This window comes from Mus pahari, chromosome 7, assembly GCF_900095145.1.
Source record: "Mus pahari chromosome 7, PAHARI_EIJ_v1.1, whole genome shotgun sequence".
NCBI classification, from domain to species: Eukaryota; Metazoa; Chordata; class Mammalia; order Rodentia; family Muridae; genus Mus; species Mus pahari.
Genome location: NC_034596.1, coordinates 58,660,484 through 58,672,527, shown reverse-complemented (window position 1 = coordinate 58,672,527; position 12,044 = coordinate 58,660,484). Strand labels below are relative to the sequence as shown.

General features: G+C 35.3%; 1 pseudogene across 1 annotated transcript; it reads left to right on the top strand.

The window, feature by feature from the left end:
• Window positions 1-512: 512 nt before the first annotated feature.
• LOC110324772 lies at window positions 513-1,241 on the top strand (annotated as a pseudogene). Its single transcript, XR_002380697.2, has one exon. The product of XR_002380697.2 is annotated as a non-histone chromosomal protein HMG-17 pseudogene (transcript).
• Window positions 1,242-12,044: the final 10,803 nt, after the last annotated feature.

Here is a 12,044-nt window from a genome sequence, read left to right as displayed (position 1 = left end):
GGTACTCTAGATTCTACTAGTGAAAAAAACTTGATAAAACAAAATCTACAGATACAGAAAATCAAAGATATTCTAACTTTACTTTGAGTACACTTTGATTATATATTCAACTATTTATTAAAAATACCCATTATGTGCATGTACTATAAGTCAGAATTAAAGTTTACTTAATACCTGAGAAGTACAATTTAATCTAATTATCCTGACTTCCATATTGTATTAATTTACTCTTAATATTTTGAAGAGTGTTTTGTATTATTTTACTTATTGAAACATGCTTAAATATTTTCTAATCTTTTTATAAAATGCATTTTGTTTGAAAGAATAATAACGTAGAAATTTTAAGAAGTTAGATTTTTGAATTTTGATACTCAATTCATCTTATAGTCTGTATAGTATGTGACTATTAAGATGGAGATATTAGAAGGAAAAGGAGGAGCAGTGTGAAGAAGCAGGGAGGACGACCCCCGGCAGGAGCAGACCCATGCACCGCAGTATACCCTTGCTCAGCGCTGAAGTCCCCTGCCGCCACCATGCCCAAAAGAAAGGCTGAAGGGGATGCTAAAGGAGACAAAACCAATGTGAAGGAGGAGCCACAGAGAAGATCTGCAAGGTTGTCTGCTAAACCTGCACCTCCAAAGCCAGAGCCCAAACCTAAAAAGGCCCCTGCAGAGAAGGGAGAGAAGGTACTGAAGGGGAAGAAGGGGAAAGCTGGACCTGGTAAGGATGTGAATAATCCTGCAGAAAATGGAGATGCCAAAACAGATCAGGCACAGAAAGCTGAAGGTGCAGGAGATGCCAAGTGACGTGTGTGTGCATTTTTGTTAACTGTGTACTTCTGGTGACTGTACAGTTTGAAATACTATTTTTTATCAAGTTTTATAAAAATGCAGAATTTCGTTTTACTTTTTTTTTTTTTTAATGCTATATTGTTAGCACACAAAACACTTCATTACTGGGTGGGGGAAGGATCATGTGTCAATAACAAAATCGCTCCCAAGCAGGATTGAGGGCAGAAATCCTCTTTCCTTGATAATTTTGAAAGGCTCCTGTTGTCTCCCAGGAGATATATCCTGGTCTTGACCTAGGTGGCCACCAAGGCACAATAATGCCTTGTGGTCTGGGAAAACTATAAATTCATTTTTATATCCTCTTCCCCCTGTACTGTCAACATAGAATTAATTCCCTTAAAAACCAGAGACCTGTTGGAACCTGGCCCCCAAAATTGGTTTCCCAGTCTATTGGGCAATGAGATCCATTACACAGGCCGAATGAGTATTTATTAGTTGGATTTTCCAAGGAAATAGACAGCATTGCAGAGAAAACCTGTCTATAGCTGATCAGAAAAACATGCTGATCTAGCAAATCTAATTTGATTAGATTTACTACAACATGGGGACAAATAAATCAAGCCTTATGTGGTAGAAAAAAGAAGTATATTTTTAGAAAGAAGAAAATGTTTTCATATTTTCATTTAAGATAACCCCCAAACACCGATTGTTCATCATTTTACCAGGTTTAATAGCATAGTCAGTGTATATGAGCTAAGGAAATCACTCAGTAAGGGTCACAGCCCAAACTCAAAGGGCTTATATTGCTATTTTTTTATTGCTATTTAATTTATTGCATGTTGGATTCAAGCTTATGATTGTAGTATACACAAAGTAGAACAGACTTTTTAAATTTAATTTAATTTTTTTATTATTGCCAATATGTTGACTTGTATTTCTTTTTTTTAAATTATTTTTTATTAGATATTTTCTTTATTTATATTTCAAATGTTATCCCCTTTCCTGATTTCCCCTCCAAAAACCCCCTATCCCATCCATTCTCCCCCTGCTTCTATGAGGGTGTTCCTCCACTTACCCACCTACTCCTGCCTCCCTGCCTGCCCTCAATTCTGCTACACTGGAGCATTGAACCTTCACAGGACCAAGGACCTCTCCTCCCATTGATGTCCATCAAGGCCATCCTCTGCCACATATACTGTTGGGTCATGGGTCCCTCCATGCGCACTCTTTGGTTGGTGGTTTAGGCCCTAGGAGCTCTGGTTAGTTGATATTGTTGTTCTTCTTATGGGATTGCAAATCCCTTCAGCTCCTTCAGTCCTTTTTTCTAACACCTCCATTGGGGACAGATTTTTTTTTTTAATTCTATTTATACTTTGAGAATTTCATTTTTTGTTTCGGATTTTTATGCGAGTGAGAAAAAAGGGAAGCAATGAAAAGGGACATAAAATTGGATTGGTAGGAGGTGGAAAAGGTGTTAGAGAAATTTAGAAAAGAAAACAATCTGATTTTAAAACTTCTATGAAAAACAATTTAAATAGGAAAAAAAAAGTTCCCAAAGTTTTTTTTTTTTAAATACATCATCCATCCAGTAACACCTTCAATTCTCTCCATACCCTTCTCTCTGCACATCTTTTCCCAACTTCATATCTTTCTCTTCCTTCTCCCTCTGCTTCCCTCATTTTCTGTTAACCTACTGAATCAAATTGGTACTGTCCACTTAAACATGGAAATAGTGCTCCTAGGGGTGCATGGGAAAGCTACAAGTGCTCAAATCCCTAAGAAACCCAACTCACCTTTCTTCAGTTACTACCAAATGCCAGTACCTTCTGAATTCAGTGTGGGACCTTTCGAGTATGTCTTTCATCCGTGCTAGAAGTGTAGTTCGCTTGGACTTGGGGTTTAGTTACATGTACTTTACAAGCAATAGCAGCTGTTTTGACTTTATAGTTGCATGGGCCTTATCATATTTGGAAGACACTATTTCACCTTACTCTCTGTCCTCTGGCCTTTGGATCAGCTCTGATCCAATAATACTTCTTGAGTCTTGAGAGTAGAAAGGATTGTCCAGATGTCCTATTTAGTGAGGAGCTGTCTATAATCGTTCTCTGTATTTTTACCAATTGTTTTGGTGTGGATGAGCAGTCAGGAATGACTAGTATGAATGTTACATGGAGTGTTTAGAGGGGATTTAGTATTTAGAGGGGTATTTTAAAGTAAAAATTTATTCTCATTTTCCTAAATGCAAACATACAGACTTAACAGTCTATGTTGTTCTGTTGTTTTTGATACAAAATATATGGAAAGCCTCAAATTCTTTAACTTTTAACCTCCAATCTTATAGATAAATAAATGATAGGTATTAAAATACAGAGTCTAAGATGTAAGGTTTTTTTTTTTGTTTTTTTTTTTTGTTTGTTTGTTTGTTTTTTTAGAAATAAAAGGTCTGTAGATGCTAACAAAGCTTATAATGGGAGGCCTAGATCCTTTTCTCATGTGATGTCAATGTCTCGGATCTTATAAAAACAGTATGTTGCTTTCCAAATGGGACTACATGTTGGCTACAAATCTGGGAGTTTATATTCTCTTTATATACTTAGAAAACAAAAAGTATAGTCAACATTACAATAAACTATAATCTCTGTAAATGGGAGATATATAAGACATCCTTCTGCAAAACATAAAAGAAATGAGAATGATGGTATAAAGAAGATATGCATGTACGTTTGAAAAAAATTATTAACCTTCTCATCAATTATCACTGACAGTAATAGAACACAGTTTTTGACAGACCAAAATATCACATCCAGGAGTCATTGAGTAGACTTAAGATTTGGAGATTTGGAGCCCAATATAGCTTCTTTCAGATCATTATAATTAGCCATGCAATTAGTGCTCTGTATTTGTGAATGTGTCATAGTAAATTAGACTAGATTTCTACTATAATTTTCATCTATAAATGTTACCAATTACCATAAATGTGTGTGGAAATCCCATGTATTACAGTATATAAATTGTATTACACAAATTTCCAAATCCCCACTTACACATTTAATTTAATTTAAAACTTATATTAAGAATACTTTTAGTTTTATAGTAAATTTCATCAGAAAAATACAAGTTTCCCCACACAATGCCTCCAGAACACCTGCTTACTGGTAGCAGACTGTCCCATTTTACAATCCATGAATTAGCATTGGCATCACATTATCACTCCTGTTCCGTTAGAGTTCATTATCACTGTTGTATATATTGTGGGTTTTACACACTAACGTATAGCTGCTATTATCGCATCATACTGAATAATTTTCTCTATCCTACACACACTTGATTTCTCTAACCCCAAACCTGGAAACTACTGGTGTTTTCACTGTCTTTATAGACTTACTTTTTCCAGTGTCCTATTGCCATAACTATGCTATCTGTGGGATTTTCAGATTTGCTCCTTTTACTCAGTCAGACATTCCTAAGGATATTTGGTGCTTTTCCATCACTAGAAAGTTCATTTCTTTTTAGTTCAGAATAATATTCCATGCCCTGGATGTGCCACAATTTATTTATCCACTCACCCACTGAAGTTGCTCCTGGCTCTTTTTGGCTTGGGAACTTATGAATAAATTCATTGTAATAGTCTTCACATAGAATTGTTTTCCACATAACATTTCAGCTCATCTAGAGGGATACAAGAAAAAAATAATGACTGTACCGTCCACTAGAATATGTTTATTTTTATAGAATTAGATAAATTCTTTTTTAAAATAGCCATGCCATTTAACTTTCACACAGTCACTGAGACCTTTCTTATTCTAAATTCTCATCTATACTCATGCTTGCAGTATTTGAATTATATTTTATCCTTGTTATTAAATTTATTATTTTACAGATTGATGAGTGTAAAATATTCTGATTACTTTCACTTTGAACTTCTTTCATTTCCTCTCAACACTTACCAACTTTTGACTTCCTACAGGTCATTCTTCATTGTTCAGATTCTTTTTTCTTTGTGACCCACTGGGTTTAACCAGTTTAAAAACTGCAAAACCCTATAGCTTTTGTAAGTTTGTGACGGCAAGCTGAGTCATGTCCAGAAGATACCATTTCATCATTTTTTTAAAAATTAGATGTTTTCTTCATTTACATTTCAAATGTTATCCCCTTTCCTAGTTTCCTCTCTGAAAATCCCCTATACCCTCCCGCCTCCCCCTGCTCCCCAACCCACCCACTTCCACTTCCTGGCCCTAGCATTCCCCTATACTGAGGCCTAGAATAATCACAATAGTCCTCTCCTTCCACTGATGGCAGACTAGACTATCCTCTGCTGCATATGCAGCTAGAGACGTGTGCTCTGGGGATACTGGTTAGTTCAAATTGTTATTTCTCCTATAGGGCTGCAGACCCCTTCAGCTCCTTGGGTACTTTCTCTAGCTCCTTCATTGGGGACCCTGTGTTCTATCGAATAGATGACTGTGAGCATCCACTTCTGTATTTGCAAGGCACTGACATAGCCTCACAGGAGACAGCTATATCAGGGTCCTGTCAGCAGGCTTTTGTTGGTATTTGCAGTAGTGTCTGGGTTGGGTGGTTGTTTGTGGGATAGGTCCCCCAGGTGCGGCAGTCTCTGGATGGTCCTTCCAGACCAGCAGAGAGTGGTCTCTGCTCCACACTTTGTCTTTGCAACTCCTGCCACAGTTATTTTGTTCCCCTTTCTAAGAAGGACCAAAATATCCACACTTTGGTCTTCCTTCTTCTTGAGTTTCATGAGTTTTGCAAATTGTATCTTGGGTATTATACGTTTCTGGGCTCATATCTGCTTATCAGTGAGTGCATATTATATAGACCTCCTTTCCCTCAGTCTCTTCTTCATTTTTCCCTGAAGTTATTTCAGACAGGAACAATTATGGGTCAAAATTTTTGACTGTGGGATGGCAATCTCATCCCTCACTTGATGTCTAGCCTTTCTGTTGGATATGGGTTCTACAAGTTCCCTCTCACCACTATTGGGCATTTCATTTAAGGTCCCACCCTTTGAATTTTGAGAATCTCACACCTCCCAGGTCTCTAGTACAAACTGGAGAGTTCCCCCATCTCCTACCTCTCACGGTTGCCTGTTTCCATTCTTTCTGCTGTTCCTCAGAGTTCCAGTCCTGTTCACCCAGGCAATACCTGATTATGTCACTCTCTTCCCCTCCCTGTCCCTTTTCCTACATATATCCCTCCCTCACCCCCCCACTGTGATTACTTTCTCCTCCCTCCCAAGTGGGATCGAGGCATCCTCACTTGGGCTTTTTGGCTTGTTAAACTTTTTGAGTTCTGTGGATTGTATCCTGTGTAGTCTGTACTTTTTATGATGGAATCTGAGTTCTGATTTGCATTTCCCTGATCACTAAGGATATTGAACATTTCTTTGAGTGTTTCTTGGCAATTAGAGACTCTTTTATTAAGAATTCTCTGCTTATATCTGTATCTCATTTTTAAATTGGGTTATTTGTGTTGTTAGTGTCTAACTTCTTTAGTTCTTTATATATTTTGGATGTTATCCCTCTGTCTAATATAGGGATATTGAAGAACTTTTTCCCTTCTGTACACTACAGTACTGTCCTATTGATGGTTTTCTTTGCTTTAAAGAAGATGTTCTGTTTCATTGGGTACTGTTTATTAATTATTGATCTTAATGTCTGGCTTATTAGTGTTCTGTTCAGAAAGTTATCTCCTGTACCAATGGATTTAAGGCTATTCCTCATTTTTCTCTTGTATTGTATTTAGTGCAACTGGTTTTGTGTTAAGGTCTTTGATCCACTTGGACTTGAGTATTATACATGGTGATAAATATGGATCTATTTGCTTTCTTCTACATTCATTCATCCAGTTAGAACAGCAGCATTTATTGAAATGTTTTCCTTTGTCCATTGTGTGGTTTTGGCTTTTTAGTAAAAGAAAAAAAAATCAAGTGTCTATAGGCTTATTGATTTATTGGGTCTTTGATTGGTCACATTGATCAGCATTTGTGTTTCTATACCAGTACCATGTAGTTTTTATTAATATTGTTCTGTAGTATATCTTGAAGTCAGAGATAAAAATCTTCAGAAGTTATTTTGTTTTACAGAATTATTTTAAACTATCCTGTTTTCTTCTTCCAAAGGAAGTTGAGAATTATTCTTTCAATCTGTAAAGAATTATGTTGAAATTTTGATGGAGATTGTGTTGAATCTGTAGATTCCTTTTGGTAAGATTACAATTTTCACTATGTTAATTCTATAGATCCATAAGCAAGGGAGATCTTTCCATCTTCTGATATCATCTTCAATATCTTTATTCAGAGACTTCAATTTCTTGTCAAATGGGCATTTTGTTTCCTTAGTTAGAGTTAAAACAAGATATTTAATATTACTTGTGGCTAATGTGGAGGGTGTTGCTTACCTAATTCCTTTCTCATCTCATTTATCATTTTTATAAAGAAGGACAACTGAACTTTGAGTTAAGTTTAAATCCAGCTACTTTGTTGAAGGAGTTATCAGCTGTAGGAATTCTCTGGAAGAATGTTTGTGGTAACTAATATAAATAACATGCATATCATATCATTTAAAAATAGCAATACTTTGACTTCATTCTTTGCAATTTGTATCTCATTGATATCCTTTACTTGTTCTATTTTTCTAGCATTATCCTAATATCATAATATAATATCATAGGCATTATCCACCATGATCAAGTAGTCTTCATCCAAGAGATGCAGGAGTTGTTCATCATATGAAAATCAATCAATATAAACCACCATACAATAAAACTGAAAAAAAAATACAAAAAAAAAAGATCATCTCTCACTAGATGCTGAAAAAGTCTGTGACAAATTCCATCACCCCTTCATGAAGCAAGTGTTCATGAAGATGTAGAAAAATAAGTAATTAACTGGTTGGAAGGAATCATACAGTCACTATAGAAGTAAAAATGAAGGTTGTAAAAATGTTACAAATAAAACAGCATATGACGCAGCTACAGCACTCCTGAGAACATACCCAATGATCTTTGTGTCCTGCAACAAACATGCTTGTTCATCCATTTTTGTTTTCCATATACCCATGTTCAGTTTAATCATTGTCTCTCTAATTTATTTCAATTCCCCAATTATTTAGAATATTAGAGTTTTCTTTCCTTTTTAAAACTTTTATTATTATTATTTCTTTTTCTTTTCTTTTTCTTTTTTTCTTTTTTCTTTTTTCTTTTTACACTTCAGATCTTATTCCCCTCCCAGTTCAACCACAACTCTTCCATATCCTGTACCTCCTACATGCACACCTGTCTCCACAAGGATGTTCCCATGTTATCCCTCTCCCTCCAGACCTCTAAACAACTTGGAGCCTCCAGTCTCTTGAGGGTTAAGCAAATCTTCTCTGATTGAACCCAGTCCTGGCAGTCCTCTGTTGTATATGTGTTGTGGGCCTCATATCAGCTGGTGTATGCTGCCTGCTTGGTGATCCAGTGTCTGAGAGATCTCAGGGATCCAGGTTAATTGAGACTGCTAGTCTTCCTATAGGGTCAACCTCCTCCTCAGCTTCATCTTTCTTTGTCAAAGAGAGTGTTTAGATATTTGGTCTATGCCTCTACTCCACCTCCATCAGACTTCTGAACTATACAGGTAAAGTTCTTTTCCCCCATCCATCTTTCCTGCTCTTTGAGCCCTCTGGGACAAGCCAAGCTGCCATAAGCAGCCTACCATCATAGGCTTTTGTCACATATTTTGTAGGTGTATTAATCTAATACAGTAATTGATTTGTTTATATTGAGCCATATTTGTTTTCTCATTCAAAATATCCCTTGGTTATGCTTTAGTCTTTTTTTAGTGTGCAGTTTACTTTTGGGTTGCAAGTATATTTTAGAGCTTTGTATCAATGTTCATATAGCATATTGGTCTATGTATTACTATTCTTAAAAGCTTAGACTGTCTTTAAATAGATATGAATATTTTTGAATAGTCCCTCAGAATATGTATGGATCATATAAAATCATGCAATCAGACTATAATTCAGAGCATCTGAATCACACAATGCAAACACAAAATGTTATCTTAGTCATATCTTAATGCACACATCTTCAAACCCTGGAGAAACATTGGTGATAATACATATAAACATTTTGACTGTGACTGCTTTACAGTGGTCATACAGTTTACCAGTGAGTGTGTACATCTAAAAGATCTATAACATATGCAGAATAGTAACAGTTATATGTCTTGCAATATAATATCTGCATATAGATGTAGTTCAGTTTCTGATAAATCAGCAAATGAATGCTTAAATTCAATGTATTTATTAAAATGTAAAATGACAATCACATAAATTTAATTATTAGTCTTTTCCAATAAATAATGATAATATTTGCTCTTTCAAACTCCATAGGATGTATGAAGTGCTATTTTGTAAAACACCTGTCAATATTTTTAAAGTATGTTCTCTATACCCATATACCAAATCTGCATCTGCATCAAAAACACTGATATCATTGATAAATCTCACTGGTCTAAACTCTGTCTAATTATAATTTGTCATTGATGATTTATTTTCTTCATTTAGTAGCATAATCTGTGAATGATATCTGCATTTTTATGGAATGATAGTCTCAAAATAACAATGTATTCTTACTGACTTTGTGAGTTAATATAGAATTACTTCTTCCATATTCCATAAATCTTGACAGTGATTTTCATTTGAGTATTCATATAGCTTTCATGCAGGAAATATTTTCTAGTTAGACATTATAATTAGTTGTGATATAGTATCCATCATTAGTGAAGTTGACAATATTTACTCCCTCAAATAAAATTCTAGTTTTATGCATTAAAAAACTGAGAATTCTAGTGAAACATTTGTGATAAGTGAAATTATAATGATTTAAATAATCTTTTCATACAATTAATGAACCTGGAGAAGAGAATATTTTTTTCATTTGACATTCATGGAATGTATAGAGAATTTTAGTGAAATGATGCAATCTTAGATGTATTTATATGAGAAACTATGTACACTATTTTACTAATATATAACTTATGTAGATGAAAACAAAAACTCAGAATATAGTCTATAGAAAACAACATATATTAATGAGAACATTTACCAAATTCCTTAATTTTAAGAAACATCAAAGTTTTGATAATCAATTCAAAACCATACAATAGAAAAGAGAATACATCATCAATAAATGATGGTAGTCTAGCAGAATGTCAGCATGTAGAAGAATTCAAATAGATTCCTTTATATCACCCTGTAAAAAATTGACTTCCAAGTGAATCAAAGACCTCAATTTAAAAACAAACAAACAAACAAACAAACAAACAAAAAACAATAAATGGAATCTGATAGAAAAGAAAGTGGGAAATAGCTTTGAATACATTGACACAGGAAATACCTCCTGAACAGAAAATAAATAGCACACATACAAAAAACAACAATCAATAAATGGGAGCTCATAAAGCTGAAAATCTTCAATAAGGAAAAAGACACTGTCAACAGGACAAAACAGCCTACAGAAAGGGAAATATTTTTACCAAATCCCTATCTGATAGAGGGCTAATACCTAAAATATAAAAAGAACCCAAAAAGTAGACATCACCAAAGCAAATCATCCAATTAAAAAAATGATCACAGATCAAAACAGAAAATTCTCAACAGAGATATCTCAAATGGCCAAGAAGTACTTAAAAATCTTCAATATCTTTTAGACATTAGGGAAATGCAAATTAAAACTACAACAATATTTCATCTTCCACCTCTCACAATGGTTAAGATCAAAACTTCATGTGATAGCTCATGCTGGTGAGAATATGGAACAAGTGGAACACTGTTTCATTGTTGGTGGGAATGCAAACTTGTACAGCAACTTAGGAAATCAATAAGGCAGTCGCTCAGAAAATTGGGTATTGACTTATCTCAAACCCAATTTTCCACTCTGGGCATATATACAAAGGATGGTCAATTCTACCACAAGGACATTTCTTCAACGATATTCATAGCAACCGTTTTCATAACATCCAGAAACCGAAAACAACCTAGAAATCCTTTGGCCAAAGACTATATAAAGAGAATGCGGTACATTTATACAATGGAGTATTATTCAGCTGTTTAAAAAATGACATTGTGGAATTTTCAGGAATATGGGTGTAACTAGAAAAATAAAACCATCTTACTATAAGTAATTCAGAACCAGAAAGACAAATATTATATGCACTCAGTTGTAAGTAAACATTAGCTGTAGCATGCTACAACTCAAGATGCAGAAAGGCAAAGTAACAAGGAGGGTTCATGAGGGCAGGGAGGAAAGGGGCATATAAATCTCCCTGGGAAGGGGAAATAAAATAGTTATCTTGGAAAGAACTGGTCATTGGGATCAGGAAAATAGAGTTCAGGGGGGATAGTGGCTAGAGATATTTTTGGGAGAGAAAAATGGAATGGTGAGAGGGATTTTGGGAATAAGGGAGAAACCTAGTGCAATGGCAACTTTGAGGAACCTGTGAGGGTGATCATAGATAATACTCTTGGTAATGGGAGCAAACAGAGCCTGAAATGATAATTTCCCCTAACCAGGCATGGCTTTCAGTGTAGGGACTAAGATATACCACTATAAACTCCTTGACCTACAACTTGTCTTGTCTGCAAAATATGTTGAGGTACAGGTAGCACAGAAATTGTAGAAGTGGCCAACCAGTGACTGGACCAATGAAAGATCCAAGCTACAAGTACAAAGCTATCCTTGACACTGGTTGGAGGACCAGTAGCCAGAGACTGGATAGCCTAGATTCCCTTGATAGAATCAAACACAAATGAAAAAAAAAATACCATGACATTATTTCTAATATTTTTCTATATTCATAGACTAATGCTCAACCAAATTGTCATCAGAGAGGCTTCATCTGGCAACTTCCACAAACAGATGTTCACATCCAAACAGTAGGCATAGCTTAGGAAATCCTGTGGAAGAGGGGAAAAATTATTTAGAAACCATATAGTTCAAGGATGTCACAAGAATCATCTAAAAAAAAAAAAAAAAAAAAAAAAAAAAGAAGAAGAAAAAGAAAAAGCCGGGATGGTGGCACACACCTTTAATCCCAGCACTCGGGAGGCAAAGGCAGGCAGATTTTTGAGTTTGAGGCCAGCCTGGTCTACGAAGTGGGTTCCAGGACAGCCAAGGTTACACAGATAAACCCTGTCTCAAAACAAACAAACAAACAAACAAACAAGAATCATCTAACCTAGGCTCAGCGAGGCT